The sequence below is a fragment of the Acyrthosiphon pisum genome, unplaced genomic scaffold (assembly GCF_005508785.2).
Source record: "Acyrthosiphon pisum isolate AL4f unplaced genomic scaffold, pea_aphid_22Mar2018_4r6ur Scaffold_20900;HRSCAF=22476, whole genome shotgun sequence".
Classification (NCBI taxonomy): Eukaryota; Metazoa; Arthropoda; class Insecta; order Hemiptera; family Aphididae; genus Acyrthosiphon; species Acyrthosiphon pisum.
Window position 1 is genome coordinate 50,574 of NW_021770308.1, and position 380 is coordinate 50,953.

Genomic DNA, 380 nt, shown 5'->3' on the forward strand with positions numbered 1-380 from the left:
TATAATATGTTTATGGGTACTTGAAACCTTCTAAAGTATACTATTATATATCTATGATAGTACCACGGTTTTTTGTTGATGTATGACGCATTACCTAATGGATATTGTGATATGAATAATTTGGAATTTATTATTGATACCTATTATAGATAAATTTTTTTTTAATACTATAGATAAGTATACCTATAATAGGTATGTATAATACCCAGACTGACAAACCGTCTTCGCTCAGAATCGTTTTTCTTATACAGTGATATTATATCATTGAATTCAAATTTTATACTATGCAGTGACCCATTTATAACCTACTGCACAGCAGAGCGACATCCACTTACCCACCTTTTTTATAATTAAAATTTAACATAGTATTTATCAGGGCT